Consider the following 22,565-nt stretch of genomic DNA (forward strand, 5'->3'; position numbering starts at 1 on the left):
CCCCCTGAAAGAATGTATATTCAGTTTTGCTGGATAGGTGACTCAGAGTTGTAAACCTAAATCTTTTGCCTTCCTGAATATCATATTCCATGCCTTTTGATCCTTTAATGTAGAAGCTGCTAGGGCCTGTATGATCCTGATTGTAGCTCTGTGGTATTTCAATGGTTTTTTTCTGGCTGTTTGAAGTATTTTTTCCTTGGCTTGGTGGCTCTTGAATTTAGCTATTATATTCCTGGAAGTTGTCATTTGATGATTTCTTTATGGAGGTGATCTGTGGATTCTTTTAATTTCAATTTTATTTTCTTGTTCAAGGATTTCTGGGCAGTTATCTTTGATAATTTCTTATAATATGATATCCAAGGTTTTTTCTTGGTTGTGGCTTTCAGGTAGTCCAATAATTCTCAAATTGTCTCTCCTAGATCTAATTTCTAGGTCAGTTGTTTTCCCAATAAGATAGTTAATGTTCTCTGTTTTTTCATTCCTTTGATTCTGCTTTATTGCTTCTTGATTTCTTGTGAAATCATTAGTTTCTAGATGGTCAATTCTGATTTTTAAGGCCTAATTTTCCTCTGTCAGTTTTTGGTTCTCCTTTTTCAATTGGTCCATTTCTTCTTGCATTACTTTCCTTTCTTCTTGCATCACTTTCATTTCTCTTTCCCACTTTTCCTCTGCCTCTCTTAATTGGTTTTTGAAGTCCTTTTTGATTTCTTTCAGAATCTGTGTCCAATTCATATTTTTCTTTTGGACTTTGGTTGTGTTTCCTTTGCTTTCACTGTTCCTTCTGTGTCTGTACCTTGCTCTTTGTCTCCATAAAAATCCTTAAGAGTCAGTTGCTTTTTTTTTGTTTGCTCATTTTCCCTATTTATCTTTTTAAAAAAATTATCTTATTTTATTTATCTTATTTCCCTATCTATTTATAGGTAGGCTTGGGAGATGATGTGATGGTCTGAGGGCTGAAAGTTCTGAGAGTCCCATCCCCCTACTGATTCAATGGACTCTTGTGATGCAGTTAGCTTAATGACTTGCCTCAGGCTTAGGTGTATGCTTTTTCTCACACTGATCTTGATCAGGTCAGGGACTGATCAAATTCTAGTTTGTGTACTTGATCACTGTGTATTTGATCTGATCAGACACACCCTTGATTGTCCTATCTTGGAGCTCTGCCCTGAGCTTTAGGCAAAAATATCACTACTTATTACTATCATCCACCCCAAAGTGTGAATTAAGTCTTTGTCCCAAGCCCAGGCTAGAATTCTCTAGGCTGGGGCCCCAGACTTCTCCATAGGTTTAACATTTCAAGGGATATGGGTTGGCTTGTACCTTTGGACAACAGATGTGGGGTGGAGGCATGTGGCTTGCTTGTCCCTCCTTGCTATAATAGGTTATTGTTGGGTCTGCTCTCCTCTCACCTCAGTGCCCCAGATGTTTGTTGCCTACTGTTTGGATTTTCCTTTTCTTGAAAGTTGTTTCACTCTGCCTCTTTGTTGGTTCTTTCAGTCCTATATTCATTTTATGGTAATATTTTAATCATTGGTTGGGGAGGATTCTCATGGTGGCACAGAGCTGCTGAGGATTACATCTTGGCATTATCCCTGGAAGTCATGTTAGGTGTTTAATAAATATTTATTGAATAAATAAATGATCAGAGAGTCAGAGAATGTTAGAGTTGGGATAAATCTTGGAACAAAGAATTGCAGAGTTGAGGGGCAGCTAGGTGTCACAGTGGATAGAGCTCCAGTCCTAAGGTCTGGAGGTCCTGTGTCTAAATCTGATCTTAGACACTTCCTAGCTATGTGATCCTGGGCAAGTCATTTAATCCTAGCCTTTGCCCTATTGTCTTAGGATTGTTACTAAGATAGAAAGTAAGGGTTTAAAAAATAAAATGCATATATTAAACTTAACAAAAACACCCCATTTCTTTTTTGTCTTCCTCTGTATTACAAATTACTCCATGTACTTTCCACTTTGTCATTCAGAGGAGATTTTAGCTGTCCTACCAATTAATTGTGTGACTTTAGGCAAGTCACTTCCCTCCTTTGAGACTGACCCTGTAAATTATAGAATTGTACTGGATCATTTTCCTAGTCTCTTTCAGTTCTAACATCCTATGTTGGAAGTCCCTTGATCTAATGAGATATATATATAGAAAGCATTGTGCAAATTAGAAAGTGATATATAAACATAGATTGTTATTATTTTTATTATTATTATTATTGTCATTCTCATCTTTTTTTATGGGAATAGAAAAATAATCTGGAACAAGTCTATATCTCTTTATTATTCTTTTATATTGAATATTCTATGGTGTATTACCCAGGTGGATAAAATAATCACCTTTTGTAATTGAATGATGAAAAAAAAGAAAGAGGGGACAAAAGATGGATAGACCAATAAATAACTCATATATTACTCATCCTATTCTTCAATCATATTCATGATGATGACTTTGTTTATTTTTTATATGAGGTAGGTAAGACTATTTCTAATTTAAAGATAAAGAAACTAAGGCTGTGGGACTTTTGGGAACTTGTCTATGGCCAAATGAGTGCAAGAAGCAGGGTAGAAGGTAAAACTGGGAACAATTTCATTCAATATTTACCAGATCCCTGCTTTGTCCAAGGCTTTTGACTGCCATATTGTTATAAATTTTGCCTATTCAAGTCTTCTGAGTATTGGTTCCAAGTCAAAAGAACAGTATGGTCTAGGCAATGATGGTTAAGTGACTTGTCTAGGGTCACAAAGTTAGGAAGTGTCTGAGATCAGATTTGAACTGTCTCTAGGCCTAGCTCTCAGTCCATTAATTCACCTAGCTGCCCCCTGATTCCAAGTGTTCTTATCACTCTAGAGATTAGAGAGAGGAATCCCCTGACCAGTGATTTGGTAAGTGGAGAAATGGCAACAAGAATGGAATTCTTTTGTCCTATTGGTCCTTTCATGGGTATGGAGGAAAGAAGCAGGCTGGGCCCTTCTCTCAAGACATGGTTCCAATGGTTCTAAGGTAGAAGGAAAGAGTTAAAAAAAAGACTAAAAGAGAGACTTAAATTCAATTTGGGTCTCTGACCATGGCTGTGGGACCCTGGGCAAGTTATTTAATTTCCTAGGGCTCAAGGGAGCTCTAAGACTCTAATTTGGAAAATGGTGCTCACCTTTATTCACAGAGAGGCCTGAGAACCCTATATCAATGAAAACCCAGGTTCTGTCCCAGTCTCTAGAGAAAGTCAATCCAGAGTGATTTCTGGGTAGTGGGGAAAAAACCTTAAAAAAGTCAGTTATAGAAATACCACTTATCTTTTTCTCCTACTTAATAAAATAGTATTTCCATTTAAGACAGGAGATCTAGCTCATACAAACTAATTGTTTACCCAGAATGGGGCTTTGGGTACAATAGGCACTCAGTGATTGCTGATTGAATGGAGTTGAGTCAAAAATGGCAGAAATGAGATGATACAGGAAAGCTGCATGACAAGCCTGATATGAAAATCAGCCAGTGTTGGGGGTGGGGAGATAGGCCTCTTCTGGGGTTAGTGCGCCTGAAATCAGGCCCTGTTGTCCTCTAGAGTTGTCCCTAGAAACTGCTGCCCATGGAGCATCAGGAAGGCCAGGGATGGCACCCTTCCTTCTCAGAATGTTTTGCATTTCCCCCATCCATTAAGAGATAAGACATTAGTGGTAGCAGCTTCCTGCCTGAAAAATCAATGGCTCATTAAAGTTTGCCTTAGCAACCTGCTCTTATTCTGAAAGTCTTTTAAAACTAGAGGAAAGTCAGTTCAAGAACACTGCATGAGATGGGAGCCTTGGGTCCGTGCACAGGAATTCTCTCACTGGGGTCTGGCTACACCTCCCTTCAGCATGGTGGCGGCAGGTTACCTTCCAGGACCACTGGAGCCTTAATTGCTCAAATTCCTACTTGGCTGAAAGGTTCTTGAAGTGTTTTCTAACAATAGCATTACAAGGTAGAAAGTGTAAGCATTGGTATTCCCATTTTATAGGAAACTGAGACTTGGGGATGGGAAAGAAATTTACCAAGGTCACACAGGCCAAGGTCCACAGATCTCTGCCTTTCCCCTCATGTGGCTGAATAGGAAACCACTTTTTTAGGAAAACACTTTAAACATTTAAAAAAGTGGTATGGATCATTCTCAAAGAACAGGATAAGAGCAAGCAGTGTGGGCTAGTGGGAAGAGCACTGCTTTACAAACAGAGATAGAAGCATGTAAGCTTGAGAATGGGAACCCAGTGGAAATAGAGATGAGCAGGGAGATGTAGATGGGAATGAGGATGGAGATGGGAGTGAAGATGGAGATGGGAGTGAGGATGGAGATGGGAATGAGGATGGAGATGGGGATGGAGATGGAGGTGAAGATGGGGATGGAGATGGGAATGGAGAGGGGGATAGGAATGAGAAAGGAGATAAGGATGGACTTAGGAGTGAAGATGGCGATGGGAATGAGGATGGAGATGGGATGAGAATGAGGGTGGAGATAGGGATAGAGATAGGAGTGGAGATGGGGATGGGAATGAGGATAGAGCTGGGGATGGAGATGGGAATGGAAAGGGGAATAGGAATGAGAATGGAGATAAGGATGGACATAGGAGTGAAGATGGCGATGGGAATGAGGATGGAGATGGGGATGGGGGCTGGACCTATGATTTCATTGATATCAGTCCATCTTGGCACATTCTTTAAATTTATAACCTTAGAAAGTTGAGTAGAGCTTTGAGAAGGTTAAGTGATTTGACTAACATCATTCTACCAGATTATGTCAGAGGTAGGACTTGAACTCAGGTCATCCTGGTTCCAAGGACAGCCCTTTTTCCACCTTGCAAATTGCTTAACCTCTCTGAACACATGTTCCTCATCTATAAAATGAGGTTGGGGGTAGACTAGACAGGCTCTAAGGGCCTTTGTGGCTTTCAATCTTACACTCCTATGCCCTCTGATTAAGATGAGTGATAGGTAACACAAGTTCAGTGAAGAGAGCTGTGGCAATAAGAAGCCACAAATTTTGTAGTTCTTATAGCCTTTATGGCTGGAAAAGCCTTTAGATATCCTCTAGTTCTCTGTTCCCCAACCCCTGCCCCCATTTTGTTGAAGTGAACACTGAGGCTCAGAAAGTTTAAGTTAAACATTAAAGTGATCTTTGTATTCTCAGGTCTCAGTCTTGTGTCTTTTTCTTTTTAAACTTGTTTTTCCCCTAAGGTAATATTTTATTTTTCTCTAATTGCATGTGAAAACAATTTTTAACATTCATTAAAAACTTTTTTTAAGTTCTAAGTTCTCTCCCCCTCCCTCCTTTCCTTACTCTTTCCCCTCTCCCCCAGAAACAACCAGCAATCAGATAGAGATTTTACATGTACAATATAACATTTTCCCATATTAGTCATTTTCTGGGGGAGACTTAAAAAAATAAGGAAGAAGGTAGAAAGAGGAGGAGGACTTTTAAAACTCTTGCCTCCCATCTTACACACCACTCTAAGACAGAAAGGCAAAGGCTAGGCAAATAGTATTAAGTGACTTGCCCAGGGTCACAGAGCTGGGAAATATCTGAGGTCAGATTTGAATCCAGGACCTCCCATCTCCAGGCCTGGTTCTCTATCTCTTGTGCCACCTAGTTGTCTCCCAGTGTCGTTTTGAACATGAGGCACTAAAGAAATATTTGCCAGATTAATAGCTCATGTTTATATAGGATTTTATTGTCATTTCATCAGCTGTTCCTTAATTGTGTCTGACTCTTTATGACCCCATTTTGGATTTTCTTGGCAAATCTATTGGGATTATCTGCCATTTCCTTCCCTTCTCTAGCTCATTTTGTAGATGAGGAAACTGAGGCCAACAGGGTGAAGTGACTTGCCCAGGGTCACACAGCTGAGTATCTAGATTTGAATTCATGACTCCAGGCCTGCCATTCTCTACTGAGTCACCAAGATGCCCATATAGTACTTTAAATACAAGGTCACACAGGCAATTAGTAGCAGAGCCAGGATTTGAACCTCAGACCCCTGACTCCAGATCTTACATTTGTTATTGTTGTATTTAGATCATTGGACAAAGTTTGGGGAAGGTTTATTTCCCATTTGGAACTTAGCCCTTGAGCTCTATTTAGTTAGCTCTGCATCCTTTTCCGGGTCTGGGCTCATGGGAGCAGAGCCTCCATCAGCCTTCATGGAACAAGGTTATTGGAGCTGTTTCTTCACTGAGAGATGGGTCTCAATTGGCACTGATATTGGATGGCTGCCAAATATTAGGCCAGTGTGACTGATACTTAACAGAAATCTAGAGTAAATTTCATTGTTGAAAAAAGAGTGGGGCAGCTGGGTGGCTCAGTGGATTGAGAGCCAGGCCCAGAGACAGGTTCTGGGTTTCAATCTGGTCTCAGACACTTCCCAGCTGTGTGACCCTGGGCAAGTCACTTAACTCCCATTGCCTAGCCCTTATCACTCTTCTGCCTTGAAACCAATACACAGTATTGATTCTAAGATGGAAGGTGAGGGTTCAAAAAAATGATGGTGGTTTAAAAAATGTCCTTCTAGGGACAGCTAGATGGCTCAGTGACTAGAGATTCAGGCCTAGAGACTGGAGGTCCTTAGTTCAAGGTGTGTGACCCTGGGCAAGTCACTTAACTCCCATCGCTTGCCCTTATTGCTCTTCTGCTTTGGAATCCATACTTAGTATCAGTTCTAAAACAGAAAGTAAGGGTGAGTAAAAGAAATATCCTTCTTTAATTGTCCCTGGGTCTCATGCTCTTAGTGGTCTAGAAGTAAATTGCTCTCCTTGTAAATTTTTAGAGCTGGAAGGGATCTTAAAGCATGGAATAGTATGTTAGAGTTTCAAGGGGCTCTAGGATACAGAAGACAAAATGTTGAGTGTTGGAAGAGAATTGAGAAATCGCCTGGTCCAACCTACCCATTTTAAAGGTAAAGACATTGAGGGAAGTGACTAAGGGAAGCCCAGGGTCACAGAGCTTGTAGGTGACGGAGTTAGGTCAAGAATCTGGGTCTCCTCATTCCCAGGCTGGAGCCTTTTCTCAAAGATTTCATTAGCGGGACCTCAGATAGGATGGATTCCTTCAACAGGAAATATATAAAGTTTTTGGACTTCAGCCAGGTCTGGGGAGACGTCTGCCTGCCTATTATTTCCCATCCTGCTTTGGCAGACCACCTGGTTTCTGATCATCCATCTGGATGATTGAGTCTCTTTCTTGAATCCTTGATTTCCACACAGCTCTGCTTTCTAGTGGCTCTGAACCACAGACTTAAAGATCTCAGACCAGGAAGGGATCGAAGGGATCATCACTTTACAAACTGGGAAACTGAGACCCAGAGAAATTAAGGGACTTTGCCCAAGTAAGGTCACTTAGTGAGTTAATGACAGAAACAGGAATAGACTCAAATTTCCTGTTCACCCGTGGTCAATGTGATTTTCACTCTGACTTCACTGCTTGAGGTTGCCTGGACTGTGGCTGATCTAGCTATTGGATTATTGGTTCCTTGAGAGAAAGAACCATGCCATCTTTGTATTCTCAGGGTTTGCCTTGAACACAAAAGACAAACTATTTGCCAAATCAATAGCTCATATTTAAAATTTCCAAAGCATTTAATATATATTATTTCATTTGATCCTGCCAACCATTCTATGAGATAGGTGCTATTAATATGCCTTTTTTATAGATAAGCTCAAGGCCAGAGAAAGTAAGTGACTTTCCCTGGAGTACATAGCTAGTAAGGACCTGACTCATGATTTGAATCTAGTTCCATCATTCTATTTATTACTCCATTCTGGGTTTTCCCTGACAACAACCTTTATTGTAGTTTCTTTTAGTCTTTCATTTATTTATCAAATGTGTTAGATCCTTCTATGTGCCAAGACTCACATTGGTCTCAGTGGGCTATAAAAAATATAAAACACTGTCTCTGCCTACAGGGAGCTTATAACCCGTTAGAAGATATGTAACAGATACTGTAAGGGTTAAAAAATAAGGTTGGACTAAATATAAGAGAAATGTGGTTGCCAAAATTATTAATCAAGTTAGAATGACTTTATAGCAATTTATTTATAAAATAGAGGGGGAAAGAGTAAGGCAGAGAGATGAGAAAGAGGATAGAGAAGGTACCTATCTTATCACATTAGATAATTACTCCAGCTTGGTTCGAACCAAGCAGGGCTTGTTAACCCTCCACCAGAGAACCATAAGTTGGAGGTTCTGGTAGTGAATAAAGCAAGGGTTCCTGCCATGAGACCTCCTCCAAGACAGGGGGCTTCTCTGGAAGCTAGTCTCTTCAGAAGCCAGGAAAGGAGTCAGACCTTTTCACTCACCCACTTGGTAGTCCAAAGAGAAGATTCAAGAGCAGTCTTACCAGAAGCATTCCAAAATCCCAAGCCAGAGCTCCTCTAAGGCCAAGTGTGAAGGAGAAAATTCTGGTCATAGGAAGTTGCAAATACTTTTAAAGACCCTTCTTTGTGTCACTTCCTGTGCTTTCCTTCCACTTTACATGGACCAATCACAGTTTTAGAATTTTTTTAGGACTGCCCAGGGGGCAGTCAGTCATTTCTGAGTTGTCACCCAGTTTAACATGTGGGTTGTGGAACTCCTCTCACTTAAGGAACTGTGGGAGTGTATATGTGTATATGTTTCTGGTAATTAAATCTAAAAATAGGCAGGAGAGAGTTAATCCCATCTTCACAATTCAAAGGTAGCTAGAGTATCTGGCCTAAAGCCAGGAAGAGTTGAGTTCAAATTCATCCTCAGATACTTACTAGTTGTGCAACCCTGGCACTTAACCCTGTTTGCTTCAGTTTTCTCATATGTAAAATAAGCTGGAGAAGGAAATGGCAAACAGTCCAGAGTGCCAAGCTTGGTGTCAGAAAGATTTATCTTCCTGAGTTCAAATCTGGCCTCAGAGACTTACTAGCTGTGTGACCTGTGGCAAGTTATTTAATCCTGTTTGCCTCAGTTTCCTCATCTGTCAAATGAGCTGGAGAAGGAAATGGCAAACCACTTTGGTATCGTTGCCTAGAAAACCCCCAAAGGGGCCACAAAAAGTTAAATATAACTGAAAACAACAATGATAACTTGGATACAACTACCTGTTATAAAAAACATGAACAAATATGAGAAGTGAGGAGACAAAGAGAATATATCCAGCTAAAGGAAATCTTCATGATTTCATTTTGGAGTGGTTTGCCATTTTCTTTTTTCAACTTATTTTACAGATAAGGAAACTGTGGTAGACAGAGTTAAGTGACTTGTTCAGGGTCACACAGCTAGCAAGTGTCTAGAGTTGGATTTGAACTCATGATGAGTCTTTCTGATGCCCAAGACCAGTGTTCTACCCACTGTCTCACCTAGTTGCCCATTGTGAATTTACTATGTACTAAATGCTATTGAGTGCCAAAAGTCTAAGTCATAGAGACTAACCCAATTGGAAATTTTGTTCTGTTTTTTGTTTTAAAAAGAAAAGATTATTTTAAAATTAGAACAAGATGTATCAACTTGGGCTAGTCATTTCCTCTTTGATTCTCGATTTCTTCTTTTATTAAAATGAAGAGTTGGCCTGGATGTGGTATATTAGAAATAGTACTGGCCTTGAAATCAGAAAGTTTTAAGTCCTGGCTTTGCCCCTGACTGGGTGACCTTGAACAAATGATTTAACCTCCTGGAGCCTCAATTTCCTTATCTGTAGAATCACAAGGTTGGACTAGATGATGTAAATGGAAAAGATGTAATTAGGAACTCTAACACCCTGGACATGCACCAAAAAATGTGCCCCAAGGCAAGCAGCATTAAGGTGCCTTCTAATATGGTCTTTAAGACAAATTCAGATTTTAGGGGATAGACCTTGGGCCAAATTCCCTGTGGGAGGAGAGATTCTGGGGCACTAGTCTAGATGCTGAAGGTGGAGGGGGAAATATAGAGACCTTAGGATTTGGTTTTCTGAATAACATGCTGGGATTGGAGGGGCACTGAGGTTGAGTATGAGAGCAGAACATGTAGATTTGAACCCCTCAGAGATAACCAGAGAGGGGAACATGCACTAAGTTAACTGAATTAAGAGGGCCACTATATCAGAGGGAGATCTGTAAGCATGGCCCTTTTTAGTTCAAGGTAGGCAGCTTCAGGGGCCAGAGGACAGCTGGATTGAGGACACTATACTTGATAGACACGAGTGATTGGTGGAGACTCTTTTAAAACATTTAAAAAAATATTTATTTTAAAGTTTTTTCCCACAGTTACATGATTCATGTTCTTTCCCTCCTCTCCCCTCACCTCCTGGAGGCAACAAGCAAATTCCACTGTGTTATACATGATTATCGCTCAATACTTCTTTCCATATTTTCATTTTTGTAGTAAACTTTTAAAAACCAAATTCTATATCCATAAAAACAAGTGATCAATCATAAGCTTTTCTTCTGCCTTTCTACTCCCACAGTTCTTTCCTTCGATGTGGATAGAGTTCTTTCTCATAAGTCCCTTGGCATTGTCCTGTATCATTGTATTACTATTAGTAGCAAAGTTGATTACATTTGATTGTTCCACAATGTTTCGGTTTCTATGTATATTATTCTCCTGGTTCTCTCATTTCACTCTGAATCAGTACCTGGAGGTCTTTCCAGTTTGCATAGAAGTCCTTTAGTTCATCATGGTTGATGGAGATTCTTTTTTTTTTTTAAACTCTTACCTTCCGTATTGGAATCATTACTGTGTATTGGCTCCAAGGCAGAAGAGTGGTAAGGGCAGAGCAGTGGGGGTTAAGTGATTTGTCCAGGGTCACACAGCTGGGAAGTGTCTGAGGCCAGATTTGAGCCTAGGACCTCCCATCTATAGTCCCGGCTCTCAATCTACTGAACTACCCAGATACCCCCTTGGTGGAGCTTTTTGATGATGTCCCACAGTTCTGAGCCCCAACCCTTCTGTTCTTTAAGTGATATCTCTTGATATGGGTCAGTGTCAAATGAGATAATCAGGAAAGAACACAAGATTTGGAGTCACAGAATCTGGGTTTAAATTCTCACTTCTCTACTGACTACTAATGTAATCTTGGACAAATCATTACCCCTCTATGGGTCTACATTTTCTCATTTGTAAAATGAGAAGATTGTCACTTTCTTGTTGTATAACCCTGAGCAAATAACTTAACTCCAGTGCTTAATTTTGATTCCAAGACAGAAGGTAAAGACTTTTTAAAAATTAAATTAAAAAAATTTATTTAGAATATTTTTCTATGGTTACATGATTCATGTTTTTTTCCTTCCCCTCTTTCCTCCTTCTTCCTGGAGCTGATGTTATACATGTATCATTGTTCAAAACCTATTTCCATATTTCTAATATTTGTAATAGATCAGTGATTATTTAAAGCCAATTCCCTAATGTAAACCTTAAAATTTCACAGACTTATGAATGTTAAAAAATTTTCCACATTGAGGAATCCTCCAATTCCCTACTTGAAATAATTCCCTACCAGATAGTGAGAACTCTACTTGAATGTGAAAACTCCTTGCTATGGGAGTATCCCTACTCCACCCCTACTTAAGACTGCTTTAGGGCAGAAAACTCCTTGCTAAACAGTGAAAGTACTTAAAAACCATACTTATAAAGGAAAGGAGTTCTTTGAGCCATGCCTGTTTTTGGAATTGATACAATGGGATGCTAGGTGCCTATAAAGGTGGGGCAACTTATGAACTACTTAGACCTAAAAGGTGAAAACTTACTCAGAGGTTTTCTCTTAATGAAATTAGTCAACACAGCAGCATTTTTTTTTCTGACTTACTAAAGAGATTAATATACTCAGTGTGAATTCAAAATGGGCTGTCTTTTGGAAAACATCTACAGTGATTGGTAGATGGAAGAACTTAGGGGAGGTGACATAGGAGATTTTGCCCTTAAAAATAAGAGCTCAGAGAAGAGCTGGAAGTCATTCTGAAACATTCATATTGAGGAGGACTCATTCTGAAACATTCATATTGAGGAAGGACTGATTCTGAAACATTCAGATGGAGGAGGGAGCTGGTGAAAGCAGCTGAGATGATGCTGGCCTGGTGTCACTAGAATCCTTGCTTAGGCAGACCTTGTGGTGAGTGTTAAAAGACTGACTGACTGATCTCTCTCTCTTAGGACTCAGGTCTAGGCCATGTTGGCTTAAGGCCCTTCATACTTATTTCCTTTTTCTCTCTTTCTCTCTTTTCTTTAATTCCACATTTGTATTAATTAAAATCTCTATAAAACCAAGTTGACTTGGGTATTTGAATAATTGGGAATATTTCCCTGGCGACCACCTTATATTTGATTTAAAAACCAAGACACTGTAGTGAAACATATTTTCTGCGGTCAAATTTACTCACCCTCTCTTATATCTATCACAATTTATATCTTCCACCATTTTAACTCACTACAGTTTAAGACCTCAACCATTTTAAATCTCACACTAATCATATCCCTATAGAACTACATGATCAATCATATGTTTTTCTTTTGCATTTCTGTTGCCACAATTCTTTTTCTGAATATGGAGAGTGTTCTTTCTCATAAATCCCTCAGAATTGTCCTGGGTCATTGTGTTGCTGCTAGTAGGGAAGTCCATTACATTCGATTGTACCACAGTGTATCAGTCTTTGTGTATAATGTTCTCCTGGTTCTGCTCCTTTCACTCTGCATCAATTCCTGGAGGCCTTCCAGTTCACATGGAATTCCTCCAGTTCATTCCTTTCAGTAGAACAGTATTCTATCACCATCAGATAACACAATTTGTTCAGCCATTCCCCATTTGAGGAATACCCCCCCCCATTTTCCAATTTTTTGCCATTATAAAAAGCATGGCTATAAATGTTTTTATATTTATATAAACTTATATTTTATATATTATATATAAATATATTATGCATAATATATTTATATATAATATATAAAATATAAATTTATATTAATATAATATATAACATATATAATAAATCAATATAAAATTATATTTATATATTATATATAAATATAAATTTATATTTATATAAGGTAAAGGTTTAAAAAATGAGATTAGACTAGATAATATCTGAAGTACTTTCCAACTTTAAGTCCAGAGCCAAAGCTAGAATATGATAGCCAGATTGGGACAAAGACTGATGAGAAACTGGGGACATAGAAATAAAAGCTGTACCAGAAAGAGATAGAGAAAAGGGGGATTGGTACATTAGAGAATCATGGTATAGAGGAACAAAATGGCACCTTTCTCTTCAGTGAGGCCCTCTGTGGGTCAACAGTGTAAGTCACATGGATTGTACAGATACTTAGAGAGGGCTGATAGACCAGAAGGAAGGGGGTTGGGTTGTTACTTGACTCTAGCAACCCTGAGCTGTTTTCCTTGTAGGGGTGATCTCACCCAGAATTATACATCTGGAAGTCTATTTAGGTTCCTGCAGGAGGCCTATCAGAGGTAGGGTTGCTAGACTCCCTAATATGAAGGCTTTCCCATAGAGAGGCCTGGCATAGAGAAGTGTTATGAGTCAGTACAATTGCATAGGTCTTTGGCGAAAGTAGGCCCATGAGAAAGAAGAATTTTCCTGTTTATGGCCTTGGGCACAAGCCCTTCATGTTTGCTTTTTGGGTTAAATAAATCCATCTCATATTTGATGTTTTGTTAGTCTGAGGGCTTGCCTGGCAGATAGGGGCTCTTTTAGGCATTACTAAATTCTAATAATCAAATGAGAGGTAAAGTAAATTCTAATATTCCTAGGGAAAATCATGAGCTGGGCATAAGCCAAAGCCAGAGAAATAACTGTGACTAGCCTGTAAGAATGAACCAGGCCCATGTGAGCACAGAGTTTTAGAAATGAGCCACGAATTATACTTTATTTTAAGATTCTTCACTGCTCAGAATTCTTAGATTTTTCTATGATTACATAAAACATGTGCATCCCTATGTTTTTCACTTGATTCCAAGTTAAGCCTGGACTATCTTCTTGAGGCAGATAGGTTGTTGTTCAGTTGTTTTAGTTATAGCTGACTCTTTGTCATATTATTTGGGGTTTTCTTGATGAAGATATTCCTTCTCCAGCTCACTTGACAGATGAGTAAACTGAGGAAATTTAAGACAGATGAGGAAACAGGTAGACAGGGTTAAGTGAGTTGCCCAGGGTCACACACTAGTAAGTGCCTGAGGCCAGATTTGAGTTCAGTAAGAGGAGTCTTCCTGACTCCAGGCCCAACACTATCCACTATGACACCTAGCTGCTCCTCAGGCACTGATGGAGGCTCACAAATTAGCCACATATGGAAATCCATACTCAATAGGACACAAGGAAACAGAACCATCATAACCCAGAGACTAGAGTTCAAAACTGACTTTTAAGGAAACACAAGGACTTACAACAGAAGGGACATGGGCCTAGCCATAGGAACTTGCAGGGCTCAAGATAAAAGAAAATGAAAACAGGAGTTTTTTTTTTCAGTTAGGAAGAGCTCAGTATAGGCCAGTAATCCTATGCTTGTCTATGGTAGCTGGAGTAGGAATCACTGATTATGGAATCTTGGTAGGAAGTTTCTTTTCCTTCCTTCCTTCCTTCCTTCCTTCCTTCCTTCCTTCCTTCCTTCCTTCCTTCCTTCCTTCCTTCCTTCCTTCCTTCCTTCCTTCCTTCCTTCCTTCCTTCCTTCCTTCCTTCCTTTTTCCCCTTGCCTTCTATCTTAGAATTAATATTGTATATTGGTTCTAAGACAGAAATAAACAAAGGGCTAGCCAATGGGAGTTAAGTGACTTGCCCAGGGACACAGAGGACTGTTTCGAGACCTATATAGGCTATATAAGGTTGGAGGTTTCAGGACAGAGTTCTCTGTCATTTCCATTAGTGTTTCTTTGTGAACTGCAGATCTAATAATTGAGTGAGAAACTGAGGAGACCAGGAAGAATACCTTCCTACTTGAGTTCAAGAGCATAAAATCAATTTACTAAATGATTTGGAAATCTGTTGAGAAGATGAGCAAAATCCTCACTTTGGCCCATAAATCCCATTTCTAGGCATATACCTCAAGAAATCAGACAGAAAGATCCCAGATGCATTAAAAATATGAATTGCAGTTTTTGTAGTAGCAAATAAGGAGGACAAAGCGCTTTCTACTAATAGGGAAATTGCTACAAAGTTTGTGGCACATGAATGTAATAGAATGTTACTGCACTATAAGAAATGGATAGAAAAATTTTGAGAACCATGGGAAGATGTGTATGAACTGATGCAAAATAAAATAAACAGAACCAGGAGAATCAAATACACAATGACTACAATAATATAAGTGGAAAGAATGAAATACCCTCTGATTCAATATGTAATTATTGTAATTTCCCTTGGGACAAGCTAATTATGATGTGTAATTCCAGTGACAAAGCTTGACCTGGAAGAAAAGATGAGTCAATAAACCTTCCTTCCTTTGTAGAAGTGGGGAACTAAAGGTACAGAATATCACAGATACTGTCAGACTTGGGTGATATGTTGGTGAATTTACTGCACTGCTTTCCCCTCCTTTTTAAAAATCCCTTACCTTCTGTCTTAGAATTGATAACTGTAAACCTCAAATTTCCTTAGACTTATAAATGTTGGAAATTTCACCATTGGGATATTTCATACTTGGAAAATTTCTTACTGATAGTCTATTGGAATGGGAACCCCATTGGCATGGGAGGTTCCTTCTCTTCCCTTCTTAAGATTACTTTAGGACAGAAACCCTTTGCTGAACAATGGAAAGGACTTTGACCTATGCTTAAGCATAGAACAGGAATTTCTTTGAGTCTTGATTGATTTTAGAATTGATACAATGGAGATACTTGGAATAAATCTCCACCCTATTCAGTCCTAACAGGATTGAGTAAGGGCTGCAGCCTAGATCAAAATTTAATTATTCCAATCTCTACCCTACTCAGGTTAACAGGATTTAGAAAGGGCTGTAGCAAAGGAGTAAAGATTTAATCATTTGAAAATATGACCTTCAACAGACATGTGCAAAAACCAGAAACCTCTGGGCGGTCCTGGGTTAAGCTAGAGCCTCCATTGGCACAGGGAAATTGATGAACAGTGATTGGTAGATGGGAGAACTGAGGGGAGGAACTTGGATGGTTTCCTAAAAGATAGGAGGGTCTGAAGACTCGAGGGGGGGTGGAGGAGTTTGTGGAAGTAGTGGCGGTGTGCTCTGGGAAGCCTGCTCTGAAGGAAGCTGAAGGTGGGGGCCTCTGAGACTGTTTCTCCATTTTGGTCACGTGAGTAATAGGGACTGATCTCTTTTCTTTGCCCCAGCTATCTAAGGGCTTGGGCCTTTTGGCCCAGCCTAAACAGAAGGGGTATTTAAGCCCTATTCCCTTCTCTCCCTTTTTTTCTCTCTCTCTCTCTAATTCCTTTCTTACTCCTATTGTAATTAAACTCCATAAAAGATTGACTGCAAATTTGAGTTTTCATTTAGGAATTACATAGCTGAATTCCTTGGCGACCTTAATTAATATATATCAGTCTTTTAAAGTGATTCCCTTGTAACATAACTAAGTAATGGTTCCAAAACAGAAGAGTGGAAAGGGCTAGGCAATGGGGGTTAAGTGACTCGCCCATGGTTGCACAGCTAGGAAGTGTCTGAGGACAGATTTGAACCTAAGACTTCTTGTCTTCAAGCTTGGCGCTCTATCCCTTGAACCACATAGCTGCCCTGCTGGTTTGTTTTCTTCCAGAACATTGACTTCTGGCTTAGGAGAAATTGGTCTGGTCCTTTATGTCCCTATGAGGATGGAGATCCTTTGCATGTGTCTGTTTATTTGCTTATTTGTTGTGCTTATTTCTGCGGGATTAGAGGGATTTGGGGATGAGTCCTAAACTGCTTAGTTTGTCCACTAATCAAACTTTCCCTCCACTTCATTTATGGCTTTACATCTGCGAGTGTGTTTTGAGGTTCCCACTGGGTTGAGCAGTAGAGAGAAAGCCACCTGGGAAGATGCAACGCCTTTTATTCAAGAGGGAACCATTTCCTCCCCTGAGCTTGTCTGTTTCCATTTCTCTGGCGCTTAAGACAAGCGAATAGAATACTGAAGGGGAACCTTGAACTTGGAACCAGCAGGAGCTGTATGTTGTCCCTGAGGAAAATAAGCTAAGCTAGCCGTCTAAGCTAAGTAGGGACTTGATTTGCATATTAAGGCACTCAGGTATCGGGTATCCCCAGGTAGCCGGTACTGTTGTGCTTCCTGGGGCTTGTTCAACTTATTATTGACATAAGAAATAGTCACCCAGGGACTTAGCACAGCTCTACCTCGGGGCATAGTGGTACCTATAGCCACGTTGCTGTAGAAACCTATCTCTTATTTATGGCTTTTTCTGATCTCTTATTTAGTCTGAATTCTATGTGGAGAGTGCCATAGAATGGGAGGAGAGACAGAGAGAGAGAGGAGCCGTGGTTCCTTCCCCCCCAGGGAGACAACATTCAGACAAAGCACTTTCTGAGTCCCAGAACATTACAAAAACCTACTCAGTGATGCCTATAATACCGCAACTCAAAGGAGATCCATTTTTGACAAACTACAGCCGAAAACACATTCGAGGAATATGCATATTGCCCACACTATGACGTGCAGCTGGATTGGCAGTCCACTTTTATAGGAACTGAAGATAGATAGAGGGCAAGCTGGACCCAGAATTAAGGGGAGACAAGAGATGGGGGAGGGAATCATCTCTGGGAAATTAGAAATCCTTTTGATAATCCCCATATGCTCCCCGCCATAAAAATTTCGTTTTTTTAACCCTGATATTCTGCTGGCAGAAAGATGGGATACTTCAGCCTCTAAAGAATAACTCAGAAGGAAATTTCAAAAAGAAATGCAAATCAAGCTAACTCTGAGATATCATCTCATACCTAGCAGATTGGCTAAAATGACAAAAGACCAAAATGACAAATGTTGGAGGAGGAGGTGGAAAAATGGGGTCACTAATGCACTTTGGAGGAACTGTGAACTGATCCAACTATTTTGGAGAGCAATCTGGAATTATGCTCAGAGTTATAAAACCGGATACCTTTTGACCTGCAATACCACTACTAGCTTTATTTCCTAAGGTGATCAGGAGAAAAGGAAAAGAACTGCTCTATTCTCAGATATTTATAGCAGCTTTCCTTGTAATGGCAAAGAACTGGAAATTGAAGGAATGTCCATCAGTTAGGGAACAGCTAAACAAGTTGTGGCATAGGATTGTAATAGAATACTACTGTACCACAAGAAATGATGAGCAGGTTAATTTTGGCAAAACATGGAAAGACTTTAATGAAATTATGAAGGGAGAAGCAAGCAGAATCAAAAGAACGGTATATAGAGCCACAGAAATGTTGTTTGAAGAATGACTTGTATTCTTAGCCGTGTGACCCTGGGCAAGTCACTTAACCTCCAATGCCTAGCTTTTACCACTCTTCTACCTTGGAACCAATACACAGTATTGATTCTAAGATGTAAGGAAAGGGTTTAAAAAAAATAAAAAAGAATGACAGAGGAAAAACTGTGGGAGTAGAAACACAGAAGAAAAACAATTGCTTGATTACATCGGTTGAGGGGGATATGATTGGGGATGTAGACTCTAAATGATCACCCTAGTGCAAACACCAACAACATGGAAATAGGTTCTGATCAATGACACATGTTAAACCCAGTGGAATTGCATGTTGGCTACAGAAAGGGGTGAGGGAAAGGGAGGGAGGGAAAGAATATGATTTTTGTAACCAAGGAATAATGTTCAAAATTGATTAAATAAAATTAAAAAAAAAGAATTACTTTTATATGTATCCAGAGGAAGAACTGATAAATAGAAATAAATAAGACATAGTTTATCAAACATATACATATATCTTTTAGTCAAATGATATCTCCTCTAATGGGGAGGGGGAGGAAGAGGGAAGGGAGTTAATTGGGTATTTTAGTTTAACAAACAAACAAACAAAAAAGAATAACTCACAGTGGGCATTGGAGAAGTGCATGGTGGGTGAGAACAGGATGTAGAGTAAAAAAATGTTAGGAAGGCAATATATTGGAGGAGGAAATGGCAAACCACTAGAATGTCTTTGCTAAGAAAATCCCAAATGGAGTCATGAAGAGTTGGACAGGACTGAAAATGACTAAACAACAAGAACAAAAGCAATATATGAATGGAAGAGAAGATGGACTGGTCATGAGGGCTGACATCTGGATATCCAGAGTCTTCCACTGATACCCTTCTATTGTCAGAGGAAATTAAGGAGCAAATCCAGAGGTAAGCTGGTAAATGTTTAATAAGTGGATCTCTGAAAACAAAAAACAAAACAAAACAAAAAATAAATGTGAACTCCTGACTCACTTTTAAGTTTAAACTGCACTATTAACATTTTCTTCATCATTTTTAAATGCTAGACAATCAACAAAATGGCAAAATATTTGCAATGGTTTCAAGGTGTAAATACTCACACTGAAAATTTACAATGGATATGAGAGAGCACAATTCAAGCTGTTCTCAGTATACTCCTGGGTGGACCTCCTATGGCTAATTTTTGGGAAGACGAGAGCTACACAAGAGGAGCTGATATGGACAATCATATCATTGGAGGGGGTCTTGGAGTATTTTCTTGGTGAGCCATATTATGGAGGCCTTTAACTACCAAAGAGGGGGTTTTAGAATCTAACCTACAGACAATAAGGAGCATCTAAAGCCTCTTGAGTGAATGGGTTACATGGCTATTCTTTAGGAATATCATTTTGGTAGCTGCATAGAACTGAAGAGGGAAAAGACCAGAAGTAGGAGGTTTCAAGAATCATGGATCTCTAAATGTATCCAAATATTAATAATGGATGAAGGAGGCAGCTGGATGACTCAGTAGATAGAAAGCCAGGCTCAGAGACAGGAGGTCCTGGATCCAAATCTGGCCTCATACACTTCCTTAGCTGTGTAACCCCTATCGCCTACCCCCTTACCATCCTTCTGCTCTTCTGCCTTGGAACCAGTACACGATATTGATTCTAATTTTTTTTTAGAACCCTTACGTCTTGGAGTCAACACTGTGTATTGGCTCCAAGGCAGAAGAGCAGTAAGGGCTAGGCAATGGGGGTCAAGTGACTTGCCCAGGGTCACACAGCTGGGAAGTGGCTGAGGCCAGATTTGAACCTAGGACCTCCCGTCTCTAGGGCTGGCTCTTAATCCACTGAGCTACCCAGCTGCCCCCAACGATATTGATTCTAAGACAGAAGGTAAGGGTTAAAAAAATGGATGAAGAATAAGCCCCAAGAAGATCAAGGACCATCCAAACAGCCAAGAAGTAGCAACAGAAATAGAATCGATGTGCCCCACTGTTGTATTTCAGTATAACCCAGGGGTCTGGGATGCTTTGATTATTTTTCCTCTGGTTTCAAAGGCATTTATTCTGGGGATAGGAGTGTGTCTGGCCAGGGAACCTCATCCTTATGAGCATGTGCAGTATGCTTGACTGATGGAATCTCCATGAGGACCTTGGCGACATTCTGTAATTGGTTCTGGTCTGACAACCATGTGGTGAAGAGAAGGGCTTTTGATTGGTTGCTACCGTATGTTCTTTCTTGCCTGGCTATGTAGGAGTAAGGAGTCAAAGGAGCCTTCAGGTGGGGAGAGAAGCCTCAGGCTTTTATCTCTCCAACAGGACGGCTGCCATGTGGTCCATATGGCCCAGGTGTCCATGCCCTTGATGCTGCTTCTGTCTCCCCTGTCTCTATATTTTCTGTTTTTAGCTGACGGAGTGCTGGAGATGGTACAACTTCATAAGTTTTGAAAGGTCAGAATAGTGAGTGTCAGAAATCTGGGAGCCATAGTCCATGCTGGGATTGGGGGGGGCAGGTACAGGCGAGGCAGCAGATGAAGTACATCTGTAGCAAAACCCTGGACTCACCCATTGACTGTACAGCATCTGGAACTGAAATGAACTCAGTGAGGGTGAAAGTGTGAGCCTACCCTTCCCAGGGACTGAGGCGATAGACAGTGAGAGAAATGTCAGTCTTCTTGAAATACTTTGAAACCTGTTTCCCCATATCTTCATAGTAAAATCCCTTTATGAAAGCTAATTGATGTTAATTAGTTAAATGAAAATGGGGTTCTAATCACTGGTGGCTGACACTGGGTGTCAATAACTAGCATGGGGGATAGCACTCCAGGGCTAATGGCTTAATTAGAATCACCCCAGTCCCTTAGAGGGTCCTCCCTTAGAACCCTAAGGTTAGAGATGTGGCCTTGTTCTGGAGATCCACTCATCAACTGGGACGAGGAGCTTCAGAGCTAATAATGGCTACAGAAGATGCTAACAGGCAGATGCCCTGAGCATGGCCAGGTTAAAGGGGACCGTCCTAGATTCCATCTTCACAATCTCCCAAGTGAGACAGGAGGTGGAGGCATGTTGCTTGGTAACACTTCTTGGTACTGAAAGTTCCTTCTAAGGAAGTTTTTCTCTTAGAGTGCTGCATTCTCCATGGTGGAGGCCATTCCCATGTGAAAAGAATGCTGGTTATTTCTTTGTGGAGAGAGCTAAAACCCCAGCAAAGAGAAATAACTGGTCATCCAGTCTTAGGGAAGAAAAGAACCCTAGATTGTTAAATCTAGAAGGGAGCTTAGAAAATATTAAGTCTAAGTGTATTACTTACTTTTACAGAAGAGTAAATTGATGCCCAGAGAGAGGAAGTGATTTACCCAGGATCACCCACCAAGGTAGAGGCAGAGCTGGGATTAGAATCCAAATGTTCCTCTTGACTCTCTCAGCCCAGTGTATTTCTTCCCATTGTACCTCACTACCTCCTTATCCCCACAGTGTGGCATGACTACAGAGGCTCCATTCTACGATAAAAGACAAGAGAGGGGATCTTTTCCTCAAAGTTCTCCAAGAACTTTGCTAGGACCTTTCCCTTGAGTTTCACTCAAAGAGAATTTATTAATTGCTCAATGTATGCAAGGCAATAGGAAAACTAAGACAAAAGGGAAAATAATCTGCCAGCAAATGGCTTCCATTCTACTACAGTTATATAGCATTTCTTTTTTGTTGTGGTTGAGTCCTTTTTTCTTTCATGTCCAACCCTTCATGACTCCTTTTGGAGTTTTCATGGCAAAGATACTGGAGTGGTTTGGCATTTCCTTTTCCAGCTCATTTTACAGATAAGGAAACTGAGGCAAACAGTTACATGACTTACGTAGGGTCACACAGCTAGTAAATGCCTGGGGTTGAAAGAGAACTCTTCCTGATTCCAGGTCTGGCACTTTATTCATTGTGCCACCTACTTGCCCCTGTATCAGTTCTATAGTAAGTAAATATAATGACAAAAAAAATTTACACTTAATTTTTAAAAAAATTTAAATATTTTTCCATGGTTACATGATTAGTGTTCTTCCCCTCCCCTCTTCCCTCCCCACTCCCAGAGCTGACAAGCAAATCCACTGGGTTATAATGGTTACCACTTGATACTTATTTCCATAAAATATGATAAAATTAACATTAAAGACTCCTTGAGAGCAGGGGCTATATTGCATCTCTCTTTGAATCCTTAGCACTCAGCATGGAGTCTTGCACATAGAAGGTGCTTAATAACTGTACATT

The sequence above is a fragment of the Monodelphis domestica genome, chromosome 1, assembly GCF_027887165.1.
Source record: "Monodelphis domestica isolate mMonDom1 chromosome 1, mMonDom1.pri, whole genome shotgun sequence".
NCBI lineage: Eukaryota > Metazoa > Chordata > Mammalia > Didelphimorphia > Didelphidae > Monodelphis > Monodelphis domestica.